The 22,512-nt window shown below is 41.6% G+C and overlaps 1 long non-coding RNA gene across 1 annotated transcript; it reads right to left on the reverse strand.

The window, feature by feature from the left end:
• Positions 1-223: 223 nt before the first annotated feature.
• Positions 224-14,162, reverse strand: LOC121924675. The gene is made up of 4 exons (XR_006102695.1): positions 14,047-14,162; positions 9,321-9,393; positions 907-987; positions 224-251 (listed from the first exon to the last, which is right to left on the reverse strand). It is a non-coding gene; the product is annotated as an uncharacterized LOC121924675 (long non-coding RNA).
• Positions 14,163-22,512: the final 8,350 nt, after the last annotated feature.

Here is a 22,512-nt window from a genome sequence, read left to right on the forward strand (position 1 = left end):
ATGAAAAGTAATCATTGCTACTATGAGGTTTATTCAGGGCTTGACTTGTACCACAGTCGCACCATGGAATCTATTCTCATTTGATATCTCTCTCTGGCTTTGCGTCGCGAACGAAGATTCAGGAAGGACTCATACTGCGCTTTGTACAAGCGCGTTGGTGACTAAAAAGGCCGATTCGGGATAAACAGGTCCGGTTGCAGGAAGCACAGCAGAAAGTCTCCTTGGGTGATGTTTCCAGGTTGCGGTTCTTTCTGCATTGTTGCATTTGATATAAGCATAAAGTAAAGAGTATGTAAGCAGGTGTAAAGTACATTTCCCTCACCAATCACAATTTGCAATAGAAAGTTACTGAAAAGGGTTTGCAAACTTTTGAAACCTCACTGGCTTCTTCATAAGGCAAATATGTTAAAAATCATTCAGGAGAAGAAAAGTGGCAATGTTAGAAAGTATCACCTTTTTTCCCTCCTGTATGATTGTTAACATCTTTGGCTGATGAAGGAAGCCAGTAAAGCTTTGAAAGCTTGCATGATGTATTTTGTGCCCTATCTGCACCAGGCAAATTTAATGACTACAGTTATTCCCACCATCATGTTGTACCTGCCTGGCCTGCTTTACTAGAGATGAGGAATCTGTCAGGATAATAAAAGTGGAAAACTCTAATATCAGCACTCAAAGTCCAGGGGCCAGACCAACAAGTCTTTTGGTTTCAGTTTCTCTTAAATTCAGACATATCTTTCCATCCCAAACATGAGAAGAATTCAAAATTTGGAAAACTTTTATCAACAACAAATGGAGAGTGGCCAGGCTTGCCAACAGACAAAACAGTTGGTAGCATCAAGGCAGGAAAATATCTGTAGGGAGTAGTTGGTATTCATTTGGTAAACTGCACTTGAGAAGTGAGCTCACCTGTTTGCTCCTCAGCTGGAATGGGAAGGCATCCTCAAACTCTCAGTTCACTCCCCTTCATCTATCCAATAGTCACCTAGCCTGAATATTTGAGGGACAAAAAGCCACATGGTAGTTTTCAAAGAAGTAGGTATACTATTCTCTTGCAGCATGAAAGGGAGAGAGAAGAAAAGAAAGGAGAAAGAAATGTAGCAGCACTTTTAATATTAACTGGTGTTTATTTTTGCATGAGCACACTGGCTTTAAAGAAAAAGAAGGTGCGCCATAAAGCTGCGCCACTGCAGCTATCGCACCCTTTTTGTGGCTCCCTTTTGCATCCTGCAAAGGCCAGATCAGGACAGCAGTGTGCAGTTGCCACTGCTCCAATCTGGCTGTAAAAGAGGCAGCTACATGCTGCCTGTTGGGGCTGTCTGCTCAGCCCCTTAGTCTTATAGGTTCTGCCATGTTTCTTTTTCTTCCCCTCTCCCCCTTCCTTCCTACTTTTTAAAGGCGAAACGCTAATAATATTCTCTTCAATGCTACATGTGAAACCAACTTGGTCAATGCATATGAGTCACCATGATTTCAAAACACCATTAATCTTGCATTACTCAGTGACCGCTCACTTCAATTGAGCAGTACACCTGAAAGTGTGAGGTCACTGGAGCAGTGCCTTGTGGTGCATTATGTGGATTAGCCGGTTTGCAGTTGGAATGAACTAAGGAAAGTCGTGCTCACATGACCCAAGCAGCTATGTTAAATACAAGAAGGAAAAAAATTACAGCAACAGGTACCATCTCCAGCCTCCATGCATGCATTTGAAGCCATGCATGAAATGTATGTGTGCACAGGTTATATGTTTCTGTGCTTTGGAGATTATCAGACAGGGGAAAAAATAGGAGTAAAAACCATGCTCCCAGCAAAGTAATGCAATTTTGTTGAAGAAGACCTATTGCACTTATCCAGAACTTAACCCATGAAGAACCAGCAATGTTCCAGCAACAAACCATTCATGGAACTTCCTTGTGAATGATTTGTTGTTGGAGTATTGCTGGTTCTTCATGGGCTAAGTCTTGGATAAGTGCAATGTCATCTGAAAATCTTCAGTGTGATTGCGCTACTTTGCCAGGACTGTGCCTCCCCCCCCCTGCAAATTTTCCCCTGTCTAATAATCTTCTTAGCCTGTGCCTTTTTTCTTTTCCTTTCTTCCTTCTTGCTTTTTGTAAGGTCATATGTGCAGAATGTATGCATTTATTCACATCTTTTCTGCATTAGACTCTATTGCAATAGAGCCCATGGATATGTATCATTCAGTGACAGAACCTGCTGCTGTGAACCTACTTTATTTATCAGCATGTACAGTATATCCACAATATTGAACTCCTGCAGATGAAGGTACTATGGAGATGACTCAAACCACACCCCTGATCCTTAGAAATCTGGGCTTCTGACATGAACCAGGGATTGCTCATACATACTGTCACAGTCATAATGGCTAGAAACTTTTTTTTAAAAAACATCAACTTCCAGCAACCAAAGCAGAGACCAAGAACTTCCATTCCTTTGGTTTCCATGCTGTAGTTACACAACAGCATAATAAATTTTCTGTTTTACATATATATAGTAATTCTTTTATACAACCTAGATTGTGTTAGCTATTTTGAGCTTGCTACTGAGTAGGTAAAATAACCACGCACCAAAAGGCAGGAGGGAAAATGAACACAGAGGCAATCCATTTTTAAGGTGAAATAGCCAATGAATGAATTACAATAAAGATAAATATTAACAAAAGTTTTGTGCAGTGAATCCTATGCATGTGTACAAGGAAGCAAGTCAACATCTGTTCAGTGGTTCTATTGTGACTAGACCTTGAGAATTTAACTGTCCACTTCTCACTTTTGGCCTAGTGGCATACTGAATATGTTTGATACCTAATGTAGATCATTTTTAATACCTCCCCTCATCCTTTCAACATCTCTTCATACCTGTGAGATATGGGAGACTGTTCCTGCTGTCTTGCAGCCTTTCCAGGTCTGGCAGAGCTGTTGCCCAGGTGAGAGACGAGACGGGGACTTGCTTTCCCACCAGGATACCAAGTGACATTCCTCTCTGTGTCTCTTGATGTGGTTTGCACTTCCTCCGCTCCCCCCCCCCCCAGTGATGCTCCTGATCTGCTCCCTCTGGTAATTCGAGTTGAAACAAGGACTCAGCATCTGCCAATGCTGTATTATTGAAATCTGCTGTGTAAGAATTGCCCTTCTAGGTAGTACACCAGAAAGAATTGCAGAGTCAACTGCAGCATGTTCTTGTCTTTGAGGAAAACAAAATTTCAGAACTCTGGCACACGGTCATAGAATCATAGAATTATAGAGATGGAAGAGACCTCAAGGGTCATCAGGTCCAACCGCCTGCCATGCAGGAATACACAATCAAAGCACTCTCAAAAAATGGCCATCCAGCCTCTGTTTAAAAACTTCCAAAGGATACTCCACCACACTCTGGGGAGCATATTCCACTGTTGAAAAGCTCTTACTGTTAGGATTGTCTTCCCAATGTTTTCCTGTAGTTTGAATCCATAGCTCTGGGTCCTGTTCTCTGGAGCAGCAGAAAACAAGTTTGCTCCATCCTTAATATGACACCCCTTCAAATATTAAAGCTGGATTATTATATCGCCTCTTACCCTTCTCTTCTCCAGGTTAAAAATACCCAGTTCCCCTGTTCTGGACATGCTCCAGCTCATGAATTCTTGAATTGTGGTGGCCAGAACACATTCCAGGTGATGCTTGACCAAAGCAGAATGAGTTGCATTGTTACTTCCCTTGATCTAGACACTATACACCTGACCCTCCCTATTTGCTAGGGTTAGGGGCACAAGACCCCCGTGAATATGGAAAAACTGCAAATAACAAAAACACCATGTTTTTACCTGCAAGGACACCTCTCTAGGATTCTCTAGGTCCTCCAGTGCAACTCTATGGTCAATGTCTGCCAGACATTCAACACAGAATTGCGCTGGAGGAGCTACAAGTGCCTAGTGGAGTGTTCTCTCTAGGAATCTCTAGGTCCTCCAGTGTAATGTTTGGTTAAAGTTGACCATAGAGTTGTGCTGGAAGACCTAGATAATCCTAGAGAGAACATATTCATAAAATCCATGAATAATCAATTCTTCAAATATAAAAGCAGCAAATATGAAGGGATGAATGTACTTCCATTGATGCAGCCTTGAATTGCATTGACTTTTTTTTAGCTGCCTCATACTGTTGATTCATGTTCCACTTGTGGTCTACTGTACTAGGACTCCTAGATCCCTTTCACATGTACTGTTGTCAAGCCAGGTGTCTCCCATCCTATGTCTGTGCATTTCATTTTTTCTCTGTAAGTGTAGTACCTTACATTTTCCCCTTTCTAATCTATTAAGGTTATTTTGAATTTTGTTCCTGTCCACTGAGGTATTTGCTACATCTAATTTTGTGTCATCAGTAAATTTGAGAAGCCCTCTATTCCTTCATCCACATCACTGATTAAGATATTGAATAACACTGAGCGCAGGACAGAACCCTGTGGTACCCCACTGGTCACTTCTCTCCAGGATGTGACCATCCTTTGAGTTTGGCTGGTCAACCAGTTACAAATCACCTAACAGCTGTACTGTCTAACCAACATTTTACTAGCTTGTTTGCAAGAATGTCATGGGCGACCTTGTTGAAGGCCTTACTGAAATCAAGATACATTACATCCACAGCAGTCAGTTTTTAGTGATAAAAGTTTGCTGCATCCTAAGCACACATGTGTGCTATCAACAACATGTCAAAGAAATTTGGTGGTGGGTACATTCTCAGAATCAGGGTTGGGCAATTTTAGTGTGTCCAGGGTAGGATTTCATCCCCTGGGTAAGCTGTGGGCTGCCTTCCCCAGTGCTGTGTGTCACTGAAATCAGGTAGATGGAATTGGGGGGTAAATGAAAGAAAAATACTACTTCTGGTAGCCAATAAATAAATAAATAATAAATAAATATCCTAGTTTCACTATAAAACAGAGATATGCAATTTCCAGAGCTGGAAGGGCTCCACCTCACCACTCTCTGCCCCAACACTCAGTCACTTCCAGTTCCAACTCAGCTGCACTTTGCTCACCATATCTTTAAGACAAAGGGTGGAAGATCTGCTAGGGACTGCCATGTGTAGCTCATGGAGCACAGGTTGCCTATAGTTGCCCAAGAATTTAAGGATAAAATCCTGGGAACACACAGCTCATGATTAGGGTATAACATAGTAGATATATTCCTGGACATTACATTTTCTTGAACAGAAAATCTGATTGCAGAGGCAGAAATAACATGAAAAAATAAGATAGGTTCATACACACACAAAAAGAAAAGCAGTTCAACATGCTTCTGCAAACCTTATACTCAAAATTAACAATGGCCTGTTACAGACAGCCAAAATAAAGTTGCTTTGAGTCACAGTGGAGGTATGGTGTTTCAATGATGCATGCATCCTAAGAGTCCAGAAGCCACACCAAAGCCACGCTCCAGTCCTTAGGGCTGGAGCGTGGCTTTGGTGCGACTTCTGGACTCTTAGGACGCATGCATCATTCAAATACCATACCTCCACTGTGACTCGAAGCAGCTTTATTTTGGCTGTCTGTAACAGGCCAATATGCGCATGTGAAATGAAACAACCTGGTCAGATAAGTCTCCTTCCTTGGAGGTCTTTAAACAGAGGCTAGATGGCCATCTGTCGGGGATGATATGATTTGGATTTCCTGCATGGCAGGGGGTTGGACTAGATGGCCCTTGCGGTCTCTTCCAACTCTATTATTCTATGATGCTATGATTCTATGAAAAATATGTCGATGCTTCTGGAGACCACTGGAAAGGTTCTTCCAAAATATATCCAAGAATTATTATTTCTTTTCACCAGCTCCCAGTTTTATTACAATTTTCATTTTGGTTCTCAAATCTATGCTGCTGATGATGCTTCTCCTCTTTTTTTTAACAAGTTAGGAAAGTTGGTGAGGGATAGTTGTCTGCTCTTGCCTTTTCTCTCAGTTCTGCTGTTCACACATTCTCAGTGGAGCATTATGGAGGTAGCTGCTGTTTACCTTGCTTGTTGTAAGCAGACACACACATTGGATAAAATAGGACTGGCTAAAATAAAATCCCATTTCCCCCCACCTTAAGCTTCACTGCATTGCATTGCTACTGAAACCTGACACTGAAAATATGTGTTTCTCCAACACTGTGCTCCAAATGCTGATGCTACTAAAATAAACTTCCAGCTAGAGCCCGATGAGATAAAAAGTGGGGGCGCCATAAAAAAGGCTTTGTAAAAATGTGCTTATTTTTCAAAGAGTTTGTTAATTGAGGTGTGTTTGTATAGCCACAGTTAAGCACTTTGATGTGTCGTTGATTTCAACATCATTGATTTTAAAAAAATGAAATACATTTTTACATTGAAATAAATGGGAATAAAAACAGCATGATAACTCAACTCATCCACCACCCCCTCACATTTTAACGGGGAAAAAATAACCAAAGAAAGTGGGATTTACTGAGGAAATGAGCTCATTATTCAAGTAATTGTAAAGTCACTTGCAGTTGACATCAGTCTTTATGATTCACATTTGCTTCATCAGAAGCTTCCTTCCAGGTGCCTCTGTCAAATGCTGCCACAGATGCCTTTTAGGGACAGGTCCTTTTCAGAACTGTCACCAACACTGTGGAAGGCCCTCCCATAGGAAGCCCACCGAACACAGACAGAATACACTTTCACAAGGCAACAACTCAAGGATCTGCAGGATCTCCTTGTGGTGGGAGAAGCTAAACAAAAGACAGAGATTTCCTCCAGGGTTGGCTTATTGCAGAGATGGTCAAAGGGCAGCTCTAAAGCCTAAAAGGTCATTTTTGAAATCCTACCCCAAAGAGTGTATGTGAACTGTGTCTCCTAGAAGCCTGAGGTTTAAATGGGTTGTGGGGGGTCTGTACTGTTTAACATCAAAATAATTGTGTGTTTTGATTTTGAAACCAGAAGTGGAGACTTCTGGCCATTTTTAGTTTTTGGCATTTGTGGAAGACTGTGTAGCTCCCAACAGGACTCATTAGCAGAAAACTGGCACACAGACCCATGACAGTTGCTGACGCTCTGGTTTACGTGTTGTCTGGCAGCTTCCCTTATTTGGCTTATTCTCTTGTGGGAGCTGACCAACTGCATTTCTCCAGGATTTCAGGGCGGATTCTTTCTAGCCTAAACTGGAGATCTTTTGGCAGTCTCTGATGGCCTTCCATCCAAATAATAATCTTGCTTAGCTCCCAAAATCAGACACGATCAGTTTTTTTCAGGGTACTGTGGTAGAGTGTCTTCCTAATAATGAAGGAAGAAGCCGAGAGCAAATCCTGGGTTGTTTTGCTGATTTGTTGGGAGAGAATGAACCAATGAAGGGAAGCTACCTGCTGACAGACGACGGCTTCATTGTTTATTTTGAACATGAGAACTACACCCAGATGGCTTCACTAACAGCACTTTTTAGAATCTCCTGGAAGACAGATATGTTACTTTAGAGAAAAGCATAATTCAAATGAATAATGTCCACCTCTGAGGACGTAAGGGAGGCTTCATCCACACCATTGATTCTCAAGCTATCCAGTGTGGGAGATCTGTACATTTTCCCCTTCAGTGTGCCTGGGACCAGTACCATATTCCTGCCATATTATCACCATTTGCTTCTTTCATTGCTGGAAGTTCATCATGAACTGACAGCCAATGGTTCATGGACTAGCACTGGGTCATCGATCACCACTTTGAGCATCATTGCACTATGTAGTTTCAACCTAAATATAACATGGGCTGCAGGGAATGAGGCTTTGTGTTTTTTCTTCTTAAAGAGACAGTAGACCACTGTTTGTGTACTGCTTCTGCTACCTGCAAGTAGGAACAAAAGGGAAACATGCACATGCTATGCTTTCAATTCATAACAGTTCTGGATTCATTTGGACCCCTGGCTTGCAGTATCACATGCAGAGGTTGGAATATTAGGTTTGAAAATTATTTTGATAAGGTGTAGAAATTGGGAAATTAATTAACTGATATTAATAGTTTAAATTGCTTAATTAATTAAGCTATAGTTAGTTAATAATTGTGGGATTTACAGAGAATGGCTTGGAGAGTCTTACTCTTAACCGTAGGAGCACATTTTGTTACTGGCATCTTCAAGAGGGTTCTTTTTATTTGTTTACATTTGGCATCTTGCAATTCCCCCCCCCCCCCATGGACTACAAAGCCATAATATCATTATATTGAAACAGAGAAGAGCCAATTTAAGGACCCCATTTATATCAGTTAATTATCATACTACTTATCATTATTGGTCTCATGCATCCAGTCTCTTTCTCCAAATACCAGTGGTTCTCAACTTTAGGTTCTCCAGATATTTTGGGAATAAACCCCCAGAAGCCCCAGCCAATGTGGGCAATGGCAAGAGATTCTGGGAACTGATATATAGAATATTTGAAGTCCTAAAGGCTGAGAACTGCTACCATACAATAATTCAGTGGTCACATTTTTGTAATTGACTATATAATATTAACATATTGTTAGGAGTCTGACTTAATACAAAGATCAGCTAACTACCAAGGCCTCTGAGAGGGAAGTATTGTAGTCCAGAATGCACAGTAAATCCTTGAGCGGTTTGTACTGAGACAGCAAGGTATGTTTTGTCACTCTCTGTTCTAGATCTATTCGAAATAAATGTATTCCTGGGTATCACTCTGGCCTCTTAAGGCCCTTTAAAAAAAATTGTGAGTTGAGTATTAAAGCAGGCCAGATTGCTCATTTTAATCATGTTTACTGTGCCCCATAATGGTGCATCCAACCGTGGCCCATTCATGGTCATTGCTGTCAATGGGATGTTGTTTTCTGATTAAACAACCCAAGGCAATATGTAGATAGACATATTTCATGGGGGTGTTTGGCTTGGAGATTCTGTTTACCAAGCATACCAATTTAGAGCAGTAGCTGAAGCAGCTCCATTCAAATTTCTGAAGGTATAACATTCCCGCTGAGTTTCTTCCTTTCTTATACCAGCTAGGATTATCTTTCAGCAACTGCTGCAAGAAACGTTATCTTTTAAGTTTGCAGGACTTTGACCCAAGGAAAGATCCATTAGAAGTTGGCATACAAATAACTTACATTAACAGAAAGTGTGGAGAAAGTGACAGTTGACATTGGCTCAGAGTCACATTTTGTCTCATGCAGTGTACTGAACAGCTAATGGTTATTTCAGTTGTTTTGCTTAAATGAGAAGTTGTTAAGGTTTTAGGTGTGTCTGAATCAGTTGGCCAGGTCTTTTGGCTCCATTCTCAAGTACTGATTTACCATTAAAGATACAGAAGCTTGTGAAATTGAGGGAGGAAGGGAGGAAAGGTACATGTCACTCACTGAATCATCAAGAAACACTTCCTTCAGCAGCTAGGTTTTGTTTGTTCAGCTCACGTCTTCATGCTCTATTCACCTGGAATCAAAGAAAAGGAGAGTCCAAAGTGAGATAAGGCTATAGCCAGGTGGAAAGTATAATAAACAGCATGCATGACCTCCACATAGAAAGTGACGTTTCCCTTGTGCCACAGTGAAAGGCACCTTTCTCACTACTTGTCATCCATCCCAGGGATATCATAGTACAAGAGTATAAAGCTCTCTCTCTTCCTGAGAGATGAATCAGCTTTAGACAGAGATTTTGCTGAATGCATTCTTTCAGTCCTGTTGGCTTGCTCCTATGAAAACACAAGTGCCCTCACAGAAATACTTCTGTTCCATCCTTTTGTTAATCCTACAAATGCCCTTGCAAGATAAGAGTGCAAGGACAGTATGTGAAGTTCACACATTGGAGGGATTTCACAGTAGCAGTAAATCGAAATGATGCTTGTCCTCTCTGGCAGCAAACAACCTACAACAGAAGAGTAAACTAAATAATTGATATTGGCACCCCAAAATCTGCCACTTTGTGATAGGCAAGCCAATAGTAAAGTGCACTCTGTGTAGGGAGCAAGAGTTGACAATAGACCAGCCATGAGAAGAACATGATCAAGAATGATGAAAGAAGTGTGTCTGAACAAAGGGCAAAAAGAAAAATTGTAGACAAAACCACAAATAGCCAAGGTCACATTTAGGTAGACTCAAGGCCAGTCTACAGTATGAAAATTATCCTGGTAGAATGCAAGTAGAATGTGATTCGGCCATATGTGTTTCAAACATATTCGCCTTATGGGGATGGAGGCTGGAATGAAAAGGTCCTCAAACTTTGAAGAAAAAGGAATCATATTTTTTACAGTATTATCCAGAAGGATATTCATTATTGATTGTGTGGACGTCCACTTCGAATGCCATCACATTGCATAGGACAGGTGGATGTGTGGGCAGATGGGCATTACCATTCACAGATTTCTTTGGTTTTAGTTGCATATAAAGTTTCCCTATTCTCCTTGGCATTTTACAGCATTTTGATTAATTTTTTTCAGACTGGAACTGGCCGTTTGAAACTGGTATTTAATTTCCACTCCCCCACCCCAACCCACATGGTGATGGGCATTGAAATACTTAAGGTCTTTCCAATGGCATTTCCCCACTCCCTATATAAAAAGCCTATGTCCGTCCTTCCAGATTTCAAGTGTGTGTGTGTGTGTGTGTGTGTGGAGGGGAGATTAATTAAACTCCTTTTTTTGGAAACTTTGCAACATGCAATAACCAAAGGGATCCAAACAGTAGGTTTTTTGGAGAAAAATATACTGCAAACCTGTTGGAAAGGGAGGCTAGAAGACAAGGGAAGTGGAAGTCCACATCCTTTGATTGACAACCAAAAAATAATATTGGTGCTGCGTGAGGCCGAAAGAAATCGCTTAGATGCAAATAGACAGGAATGAAGTGAAGACAATAGGAGTTGATTCGCAGGTGCGAAAATCCACACCAATTTGCATAAAACACACATGTGTGGACCAGTCCTCAGACATAGGAAAGCTAGTGAAGCACTAATAAGTTTTTTAAAAATCTAATTCAATAAGAGTTACATTTGGTGATGCAAGTTTGTGGTAAATGTCCTTTGAAGAAGGAAGTCCGTTCAGCTGCTGATCAGGGCATGAGAAGGATGAAGTTTTCAGGCTCCTCTCAGTAGAAAGCAATGCTGTGACCATCAGAAGCAGGAGCCCTGTTGCAATTCCTCATTGCAACCTCACTCACTTATGGGAGAGGACTGGAAATGTCATTCTTCTTGCATCCTGGTCAGCAGCTGAACAGGCCTCCTTTACTTGATGCAGTTGCTGGTGGCTAAGGTGGACACATACACCGTGTCAAGATCATGACTACATAGTCTTATTGAATATGGAACAGTCATGGATCTGTTACTCTAAGTTACAAATCCACAACTACAATACAGAATGCTAGCCATTATTTTTTGGAATACAAATTCTAGAATCCTCTCCCACAAACACCAATACTGGTTCAAGATACTGGAGTGCAAAAGAGTAATGCCTCCAAGTTCTGTTCAAAATATACCCAGGGATAAATATTATGGACCAAGATACCAGGAAGAATGTTTTAAAAGAAGGAGGGACAGAAAACATACACTCAGCATCAGAACAAAGAACCAGGCAAAAGTCCTGGGTTTCCAATACAATGATATGTCCAATGTGGCAACCATGTATAAAGGAAGCCAGGAAGTTCCTTTGTCTTTGAGAAGAGGTAATTTTGGTGAACACAGAGACAGGCAGGATTGGGGAAAGGATGACTCTGCTGGACTTTCCTCTTTCACTCTACAGCTCTGATGCTTCCTTATTGTCTGTTCACATATCCTCAGACAGACAGATAGAGGCTATTCAACCATGTCCTTAAAGATGAAAAACAAAACCTTGTGCAGAGGCCATTACAGAGGCCAAGACCTTTTTGGTTGGATGCATTTACTGTGACTTTTTATTGCAATATCACAATTATGGGTCCTTGCAGTGAGGAAAAAAATATGCCTACTTCACCCCATCACCCCATTGTCCCAATATTGAAGGAGTGTTATGTTCTGTCTAGGAACCTTATCGTACACACAATTTTCAACATTTTGGGGACTGAAAGAGGACACTCTTGTGCGTGCACATCCGGCAGAAAACCGAGTTTATCACACACGAAGACGTCCTCCAAGAGGCCCCGTTCCATCCCCCGGCGCGCACCTATTGCCATCCAGTCCTGACGGACCCCATTTTTTGTTGATGGAAGGTAATCCATCAGGCAAAAATCACGCCTGTCAGGACTGGACGTGAACAGGTGCACGCCGGGGCACGGAACGGGGCCTCTTGGAGGACGTCTTCAGTGCAATAAACTCCGTTTTCTGCCGGATGCACATGCACACAAGCATCCTCCTTCAGTCCCCAAAACATTGAAAATTGTGTGTGTGATAAGGTCCTAGGACAATGGTCCTCAGAACTGTTGTGATGGGTACAATAATAGCAAAAAATATATGAAATTTTGATAAACGGGGTTGATGCCCTTATTTGATGGCCACTATTCACGTGTCACTGTCCATATGACACCTGAAAAATTTGCACAAACTGCTTGCAAAGATCCTACTTCCAAAAAACGTTTACCAGCAATAGCTCAGTTCTTTCCCACAGGAACCAAAATGAAAGTATTTTTATCCAGATGTTGAGTCCATCAGTTTTCTCTGGGAAGTCATTCCTGTGATAGGAAAGGAAGTTAGACTGCTCAGTGTTTCCCATCCGCAACCCTTTGGAGATCACAAGGAATGTTTGCCCTGGAAGCCCCACCTGATGTTGGTTCTATTGTCCTTTTAGTGATAGGCAACACTCCCTTTCTTCTGCTAGGCATTTCAAGTTTAACTTTCAGTCTGCAGTGGAACTGTTTTGGCCAGTACTTTTTATTCTTATTATTTAGCCTGGGGCTGTTTCATTGTTTTATTTTCATCACTGTTACTTTTAATGTGATTTCTGGAAGCCACACTTGAAATATTTTTACACTGAAGGAAGTGTGTGAGAGAGTATTATAAATTCATTTTTAAAAAAAACCTGACCACGGTCTCCAAAATAAGCATCTCTTGGAGCTAGAAAGAGGAGTGGAACAGCTGGGATGAAGCAGCTGGTAAAGAATTGCAAGTCCATACAGGCCAAGGATCAGGATTCTCAGAACTGATTGTTTAAGATATTAGTCATTCATTTATCAGCTTTAATTGAGGACTGTTGTGGGTTTTTTGTTGTGGGGGACATGACCCATTTTTGAATAAACTTCTTCGGTAGAATTCATCCTTCCCAGACCTGTAGTGCTGCACTTGGGTAATGGTAAAGTTTGTATTCAGTGACTGCACTTGGGTAATGGTAAAGTTTGTATTCAGTGGTCCTATTGAAAGGATGGGAGGTGCATCCTTAGAAGATAATATGTATACCGTATATACTCAACTATAAATCGAGAAATGTATGCCCCAAAATGGACTCCAAAATCATGGGTAGACTTATATATGGGGCAATAAGTTAATGCTTATAAATTTCCTGAAAGAAGAAGCAGCCACCTTGCTCTGTAGCCATGTAACAGCTCCCCGTTTGAATCCCCGGTGCACTCTCCTCTCTTTCTCTCCCTGTGTGTGTGTGCCTATTATCCCTCTCAGCCTTCCCTCACAGCCAGAGCTAAGAGGCAGCTGTTGAGGCAAGGCACACAAACACACAGAGAGTATGCCCAGGCTTGTACCCAGTTTTGCAAGCCATGAGCCTTGGGAGTCCTGGAGGTGAAGAACAGAGAGAGAGGGGCATCTGTCCTCCCTTTTGCAAGCCACGAGCTTTGGAGATGCTTTTGGTAAGGGGAAGAGTGTGTGTTGAGGTTTGTTTCCCCTTTTTCATGCCAAGACTGTGACCCTTGGGAGAGGTCCAGGGAGGGAGATATAGGGAGAGAAGTGGTTCTTCGTTTCCCCCTTTAGGTCTTTTGAAACATGCTGCAGTGATTGACCCTCGACTTATCCACAGGTCATATCAAAATCCATGATTTTGGCCCCCAAAACCGCCCTCAACTTATACATGAGGTTGATTTATGCATGAGTATATACAGTTCTTTCATTTAGGGCTCCTCAAGATGGCCATTCATCCCAGTAAATATTGGGCTTTTATGTTCCTAGGCTCACACGTACCTTAGCAATGGTTCCTGCCCCCCCACACAGTCATGTTGTAAAGATACCAGGGTTGCATGTTCTGTAGGAGGAGTGGTGAACAGTGTTGTAGGCAGGGGTTTCCTTTCTTCACCATCCAACATGTCTACATAGTCAATGTGTCATCACGGGGATGGATACCTGAAGGTGCAAGAGCAATGAAGGCAGTGAATCCTAATGTGAGAATTTACCCCTGACAATATTGGGATCTCCCAGGATTTTAAAAAGCACACCTCCTGTTCTGGCTTTTAAAAGTCCCAGCTGGTGTTGAAAATGCTAAATAAACTGGGACAAGAGGTACATTATTTGGATATTCAACTTCCCTCCTCCCCGATCTGTATTGGTAGAACCGCTGAGACCAGTCTGGATGAGATGTTATTCTGAAATGTGGTCAACTGCTCCATTCTGTTTGGGTGATCCTTGAAAGTCATCTTACTGAGTTAGGTCCTGGATACCTAACCCCAAATATGGTTCTGACAGCACCCCTGTCTGTATGTCGTGTATCATTTTCGTCAGCTTGGACTACTAAGAATGATCCACACCACAGGGGAAATCATATAATTTCTAGTTTCCCAAAAAGAAGAAATGCCCTTTTTGTTTTTCAGCTGTATGACTCTGTTCTGGCAATGACTAAGCGGATTCTTTCTTAATTGTCTAGGGCCAATATGCCCGTATCACTTCCCTTCTACACACACATACACACACAACTGCCAATACAGACAGCAAATGCTCATGTGAATGAGTTTAGACTTCAGCATTTCTTCTAACATACAACTAGAGTCATTGCGGGATGAGATTACATGTTCTGTTAGACATCCTTATTTTAATAAAGGAAGCTGTTAGGCCCAGTTGCCTAACATAATTGGCTTCAGAAACCAGTGTTAGAAACATATGATTGTAAAGGGAATTAACATGGCACACTACATGTTGGAAATAGCCTTCAAAAACAAACACACATGAGCTGGTGATGGGAAAAGATCACATGCATGCACCCCCTGCTCACTTTTTATTACCAGTAGATGGAAGAAGGGGGGAGAGGCTCAGAGGAAAAGAAAGATTAAAAAGAAGAAAGCATGGAAGAGACAAAGCTAGATTTGAACTCTTCTCCCTGACATTCTAGCCTTCTTCTGCATTGTTTTCTTTAGGAATTACAGTCAGCTTAAATCTCATTATATACATAGGCACATTAAAGTGGTATCCCTTATGGCAAAATTGAGGTTTGCTTTTTTGAATTTATATATTTAAAAAATACTGTATTTTTAAGTAGTGGATGGTTGAATTCGTGGATAAGGAATCCATGGATACAGAGGGCTGACATGGTGCAAGAGAGGTGTATAAATTTTTAGCCAACATCAGCAGTGTGGCTGGTGGTTCCAGTGTCCAATGAATCTGCACTGGGTTTTAGCCCGAACCATAATGACCTATCTAATTTAGGTTCCCCCTAAATCTGGGGAGTAGTAGAGTTGCGCAACTTGGACAGCTCTTTTGAAGTTGAGACTAAAACCTGAAGGGATTTCACTGATCCATTGACATCAGAGCCACTAAATGCCACTGGAGGCCTCTGTTTGTTTTATATTCCCATTTGTTCTTGTATAGAATCTTTAGTCCTTGAATGATAAGGTCATGGGATTGCACAATACTACTTACAAATGAAAAAGCTTGCCTTTGACTACTGTAACCTTCTCATAAGATTTCCTCTGAGTTTTAATAAAGATCAGCTGCTATCCATCCATTTTGTTTTCTTGGTGTGAATTTGCACAGCACTCTACAAGAATTTCTATACTTGAAACATTAAAAGTTGATTCCTAAAGTCTAATTGTAAATTCAATGGGGCATATTACTCACAGAAAAGTGAGAATGAGATTGTATTCTAACTCATGCTTTCACACCAGATCCATTGCAATATATTGCATCACCTGAGTTCAGGAGGACCTGCCATCCCACAGTATCTCTCCACTGTTACCCAAAGAAAGTGGAGAGGGTGAGGGACTGGTGGCGCAGTGGTTAAATGCCTGTACTGCAGCCACTCATTCACAAATCATAAGTCTGCGAGCTCAATACCAGCGAAAGGGCTCAAGCTTGACTCAGGCTTGCATCCTTCCGAGGTCGCTAAAATGAATACCCAGATTGTTTGGGACAATTAGCTTACACTTTGTAAACCACTTAGGGAGTGCTTAAGTGCACTGATAAGCGGTATAGAAATGCTATTGCTATAACTGGGATGTCCTCAACAACTGTGTCAGTTTCTCTTTAAAAGTTTGAGGAATTTAGCTCAAGGAATCTTATGAAAGGCTGGGTAACTTGAGCATTGTTTCCACATGTGTATATCAGCACTAACTGAGGAGAACATCAGGTTTTGGGTGAATAACCCAAAGGTTTTATTTAGCAATACACATGAGTGCAACCAAACACACAATAATAATTCAGACAGGCACAGCATTCAGAGTTAACCAAAATGGAAATATGGAAATTACATTGTGGATGTTTAGGGGTAAAAGGGGTGCAATAGTTAAATGTCCTGGAGAGGCAACTGTGGAAAGTGGGATGTTAATCAAACTGGAGTCTGAAGGTGACACAGTTAATACATGGAACACGAATTGGGGGCCAACTGTGTGCAACTGTGTACAAGGAGGCTAGGTTTCGGGACTAATATTTATACCTGGATCTTAGCCTCAAGGGGTGTGCTATCTTGCAAGGTAACCTAGACCTGATGGACTTCACAGGAATCAGATTCTGGACCAGTTGATGGCTTTAACTTTGGAGTTACAAAAACAGCAATTGCATTAGGACAACTCTAGAGTGGATGGAGCACCAGGGAGTAGGTATGAATCGCTGGTTTGTTCCCTTCGGTGCAATGAGACCTCCTTTGTGTCTTGGTGCAAAAGGATATGAGGAGGGCATTTTTTGTCTTGGTGTTATCTGGGTCATCTCACATGTCTCCAGGTCTCTGTGTCTTTCCCATGAGAAATTCACATGGGGTTACAAAGGTCATTGTGACCTCTTAAGAACATGCCTGGCTCCAGATATGAAAACATGAATTTATAGAGACCCCAAATATAATGCGGGTATGCAGGGTGTACTAACATCACACTCACACACCATTCAGATTGTTTTCATCTGACATCTCAACTGCTATGATCTGAGGAAGAGGTTCTTCCTCAGAGAGAGGCATTGTGGTCAAAGTGGTCCTGGTGTGTGGGCTGTTCACCCATGTTGCCACAGTGGCAACAAGTATTACCTTAAAGTTATAAATGTTAAACAATATTTCCCACTATCAAGATATCCACCAGACTTTTAGAGATTGACTATGATGGGCTTTTAATTCTGTGCTGTGTTGTTCTGATGGTTTTTAAAAACATAGGCCTGTTACAGACAGCCAAAATAAAGCTGCTTCAGGTCTCTTTGGAGGTATGCTGTTTAAATGACGCATGGGACCTAAGAGTCCGGAGGTCGCGCCAAGGCCACACTCCATTCCTAAGCACTGGAGTGCAGCTTTGGTGCAGCTTCCGGATTCTTAGGACCCATGCATCATTTAAATAGCATACCTCCAAAGAGACCCCAAGCAGCTTTATTTTGGCAGTCTATAACAGGCCAGAGTCTTTTAATGAATTTCAGTGGTTTCAACTGTACAAATTATTTAATTGTTTTTAAATAACAGTTATTTTTATACTTGCTATTGATGTTTTTGTATAGTTTTTCATTTGTATTGTTTTTTACAAGATGTAAGTCACTTTGAGTCCTATTATTGGGGGAAAGGAAGGATATATGTAAATGAATAAAATAAGATAAGATAAAACAAAAATCATCTACAGCAGTGCAGAATACCTAAAATGTCTCCTTCTATGGAAGAACTTTTCCTTCCAAATTATGGGGTGGAAACTAATACATGGCACCAAATGTGTGCTCTTGTATCTACATTAATTTTCATTAATTTTCAGCACATTGGAGAAGGTTTAATTTTTCATGAAAGAAATTTAGAAAGAAATCTATAATCAGTATTATTTGGGCCTGCTTTCCAAGACACACAACCATTTGGGGTGATTTTCATGGGAATCATAATTAGGGAGAGAAGGGTATCTTCTGCCCCAGTCTATTTAAGAAAACATTTCAAACATTGTTTCTAATGATATATTCAGTATTATTCACATCTACGTTTGGCCTTACATTGCCCCCACCCAGGAATGAGAATCAATTTGTTTCCAAGATAATACCAACTCATGTGTTGGATGTGATTTCCTGTGTCTGTTGTGTCCATATAGTAATCACGATAGTTTGTGATCTGTTCATTCTCAGATTAAATGTTTACTAGGTTAGTGACATTAATGTCTGAGGGAGAAGTCACTACTTTGCTTTTTTAAAACATACTGGGTGGGAATTGGGGAAGAAATGATAAAGTACACTTAAAATGTAAGTTTGCCATCTGTTGTTTTCTTGTTTGTTTCTTTACTGTCCTATCCTCCTTCGCACAGAAACCTTGGTAAGAGCTTGAGAAAGTTACTTTTTTGCACTACACCTCTCAGAGTCCCCCAGCTAATATGGACATGCTAATAGGAAGGTTATGGAAATATTCAAAAAGTAACTTTTCCAAGCTCCAATAAAAACACAGTGCAACACAAAAACATTATTGAAATAATAATTATATGATCTGAGTTAAGCAGTATATTTTCAACTGGAACCTAAATGAGAAAAGAGAGATGGGCAACAGAATTTTCATGGGGAGAGAGTTCTAAGCCACCAGTGGGAAGCCACATTCATATGTGTTTGCCCTACTACCCATACTCACCAAGTGGACTTCAAAAATACCCTACTACAATTGTGTCTGGTCAGTACTTGGAATGTGATCCTTCAGCGACTTGGATTGTGAGCTACTTAGGGCTTTGTATACTAGTACTAAAACCTTGAATTGGACCAAATAATTCACTGGCAGCCAGTGTAGAGATTTCAAAACTGGTGGTGAGAACCTCACCTCTCACTGCCCCATCTCCACCAGCTATAGCCTCTGAACCATCTTCAAGGGAAGTCCCATGTTTACAGCATTATAATAATCAATTGAGAAGTGAATCAGGATGTATTGCTAGTTTATGGCCATAACTGACAAAAAGCTACAAGGATTCCATGATGCTCCTGAAACTGGTTGAAAGCCAATGCGTAAAAGACTTTTAACATTGTGATTGCTCTTTTCCACTTTCAGACTGTGGGAAAAGCTAGCCTGTACTGAATGTAGAAAAACAATGGCAGAAGATTCAGAGCAAGTCCAACTGAACATGAGCTAGACTTAATTGTTATGGGTAAGGGTGAATGCCACACTGCGGCAAGGAAGGTGCCCTGCCTAAAGGTGGATGTGGTGAGGCCGTTACTGAAAAAGGCCTCCCTGGATCCCATCATTATGAATATCTATCAGCCAGTCTCTAATATTCCATTTTTGCAAGTACATTTCTATACCGCTTATCAGTCAACTAGCACCCCTACACGGTTTACAATGTGTAAGCCAATTGCCTCCAACAAACTGGGTACTCATTTTACCAATCTACAAAAGGATGGAAGGCTGAGTCAACTTTGGAGCAAACTTACAATGCTGTGGGTCTTGGACAAGGTTTTGGAATGATTGGTGGCCTCCCAGCTCCAAGGGTTTCTTGATGAAATGGATTGTATAGATCCATTTCAATCTGTCTTCAGGCCTGGCTATGGGATGGAAATAGCTTTGGTCATCTAAGTGGATGACCAATGGAGGGAACTGGCTAGGGGGACCTCTTGGCGGCTTTCAATGCCATTGACCTTGGTATCTTTCTGGGCTGCCTCTCTAAGATAGTCCTTGGGGGCACTGTTATGCAGTGATTCTGGTCTTTCTTGGAGGGGTGAACTCAGAAAGTGGTGCTAGAGGAGTGCTGTTCAACTCCCTTGCTGTCAGCATTCTGTTTTGTCCCCATATTATTTAACATCTACATAAAACTGCTGGGAGAAATCATCTGGTGTTTGGGGGTGCCATGTCACCAGTATGTGGATGATGGCCAACTCTGTCTCCCCTTCCCATCTGATTCCATGGAATCTATCTTGATAATGAACGAATCACTGTCAATAATGGACTGGATGAGGGCAAACAAATTGAAATTTAATACGGACAAGACAGAGGTGCTCTTGGTCAGTTATAAAGTGATCAGAGAGTAGGGACTTTGCCTGTGTTGGATGGGGTTATATTCTCCCTGAAATTTCAAGCTCACAACTTAGGTGGTCTCCTGGACTCGACTCTGAGCCTGGATGGGATGCCCAGGTTTCAGCAGCAGCCAGGAGTACATTTGCAGTTAAAACTAGTGTGCCAGCTGTGTATGTTCCTTGAGATATCACATCTGGCTATAATCATAGAATCATAGAATCATAGAGTTGGAAGAGACCGCAAGGGCCATCCAGTCCAACCCCCTGCCATGCAGGAAATCCAGATCAAAGCATCCCCGACAGATGGCCATCCAGCCTCCGTTGGAAGACCTCCAAGGAGGGAGACTCCACTACACTCCGAGGAAGTGTGTTCCACTGTCGAACAGACCTTACTGCCTTGATGACATCCCATTTGGACTACTGTAATGCACTCTACATGGCTCTGTCTTTGAAAACTGTTCAAAAACTTCAGAAGGTTCAAAATGTGGTGGCCAGAATTCTAACTGGGGCCAATTACAGCATTAAACTGCCTTATTCAAACAGCTGCACCAGCTACCAGTTCATTTATGGGCACAATTTAGAGTGCTGGTCATGAGCTATAAAGCCCTATATGATTTAGGTCCAGACTATATGAAAGACCATATTTCCCCATACGAACCTGCAAGGTTCATAAGATCAATGTGGGAAGGCTTTGTCTTGGTCCTGCTACCATCGCTCTTGCTTGGTGAGGACACAAGAGAGAGCCTTCACACTTTCTGGAATGCCCTTCCATGGGAGGTTAGGCTGGGCCTCTCCCTGCTTGAATTACTCTGTAGGCAAAGACAAATTTATTCAAGCAGGTTTTTAATATACAGTTGTGTCAGGGTGCCTTTTATATGGAGTGTGTACTTTAGTTTGTTTTTTTAACTTTTGTATGTTTTATGTAATTTTATATTGCTTTTAGCTATATGGTTTTAATTGTTTTAAATTTTTTATTGCAAACTTTTTAAAATGATTTTATCTGTTGGCCACCTTGGGTCCCTTTCTGGGAGAAAGTCAGCATAGAAATGGAATAAATCTGCAGTACAGTCAGCTCCTGTGTCCTTTCCTACAGGGGTGCCCTCCCTTCTTTTGGTCATATCCAGTCTTCTGTAGGAGGTTTAAGCTATGGCTAATGAAATATTGGAGAGTTGGCGTGGTGTAGTGATTTGAGCATTGCACTACAACTATGGAGATGGGCCTGTTAACAGACTGCCAAAATAAAGCTGCTTCGGGTCTCTTTGGAGGTATGCTGTTTAAATGATGCATGCATCCTAAGAATCCGGAAGCTGCACCAAAGCTGCACTCCAGTGCTTAGGAATGGAGTGTGGCTTTGGCGCGACCTCTGGACTCTTAGGACCCATGCATCATTTAAACAGCATACCTCCAAAGTGACCCGAAGCAGCTTTATTTTGGCAGTCTGTAACAGGCCAAGGGTTCAATTTCCAGCTCAGCCATGAAAGCCACTGGGCAAGTTGCATGCTCTCAGCCTCAGGGGAAGACAATGGCAAACCTCCTGAGTACAAATTTTGCTATGATAGGTTTGCCTTAGGATTGATTGCCATAAGTCAGAAATGACTTGAAGGTACACAACACACACACAGTGAATGAAGTATGCTTTGATTGAGATTTCCTGCATGGGAGGGGGTTGGACTGGATGGCCCTTGTGGTCCCTTCCAGCTCTATGATTCTGTGATTTTGTGATCAGTGTGAAAGCATTAGTTAACATATCTGTTATTGCCCTTGACCATATTGCTTTCATACTAAGTATCCATTTCCTCTTCCAGCAAAGGATATACTATATCTTTACTTTTCCAAAATGACCAAACAAAGTCTTCAGAAAATGTGCTACATGAAGTTCTATCTCCAAATAGACCAAACAGCAACTATTGACTTGAGATCCCATTTCAGCATTAGGAAGAACTTCTTGACAGTAACTGCTGTTTGACAGTGGAAATCACTGCCTCGGAGAGTGGTGGAATCTCCTTCTTGGGAGGTTTTTAAAGAGAGGCTGGAGGGCCATCTGTTGGGAGGGCTTTGGTGGTGTCTTCCTGCATGGCAGGGGCTTGGACTGGATGGCTTTTGTAGTCTCTTCCAGCTCTAGGATTCTGTGATTGTATTGTGCACCTTTCTGTCGTGAAACTACATTCCACAGCACCTCAGAATTCCCCATTGAGTCATTTAAGAGACCATTGTTTGCAAAGAGTTAAGTGCCTGCTTTCCCCCCCCTGAATTCTCCTAGTGGTGCACAGCTTCATGCGATGTGAAGCAGTATCATAC

The sequence above is a fragment of the Sceloporus undulatus genome, chromosome 3 (assembly GCF_019175285.1).
Source record: "Sceloporus undulatus isolate JIND9_A2432 ecotype Alabama chromosome 3, SceUnd_v1.1, whole genome shotgun sequence".
In the NCBI taxonomy this organism is placed as follows: Eukaryota; Metazoa; Chordata; class Lepidosauria; order Squamata; family Phrynosomatidae; genus Sceloporus; species Sceloporus undulatus.